Genomic DNA, 312 nt, shown 5'->3' with positions numbered 1-312 from the left:
CCCAGCTCATTCTTTTGAAGGAAATGTCATTGTTAAAAGTCTTCATGTTTTGTTGTTCTGTCCATTACAGCCAAGGCTAACTTAGTACCATATGGCTGTACGACACAAAGTATACAACTCCTTCTTGCCACAAAATGTATGCCGGTGTGTTGGCCAAAGCACGGAGCAGAGGCGCAAGAGGTGACCACTACACACAGTATTAATATTGGGTCAGAATTCAGATTACTGAACAAGAACAAGTTTCAAGTTTGATCTGAATAAAACACAGCCAGTATGATTACAATGAGAAAATTACATGATGAAGGTCAGAAG

General features: G+C 39.7%; 1 protein-coding gene across 1 annotated transcript in view; it reads right to left on the bottom strand.

The window, feature by feature from the left end:
• The window catches only part of LOC119590602, a gene marked incomplete in the record, with an annotated part of 14,232 nt that overhangs the window by 12,934 nt on the left and 986 nt on the right, over positions 1–312 (bottom strand).

Source organism: Penaeus monodon, chromosome 27, assembly GCF_015228065.2.
Source record: "Penaeus monodon isolate SGIC_2016 chromosome 27, NSTDA_Pmon_1, whole genome shotgun sequence".
Classification (NCBI taxonomy): domain Eukaryota; kingdom Metazoa; phylum Arthropoda; class Malacostraca; order Decapoda; family Penaeidae; genus Penaeus; species Penaeus monodon.
The sequence above is the reverse complement of the archived record's forward strand: the minus strand, read 5'-3'. Positions and strand labels throughout refer to the sequence as shown.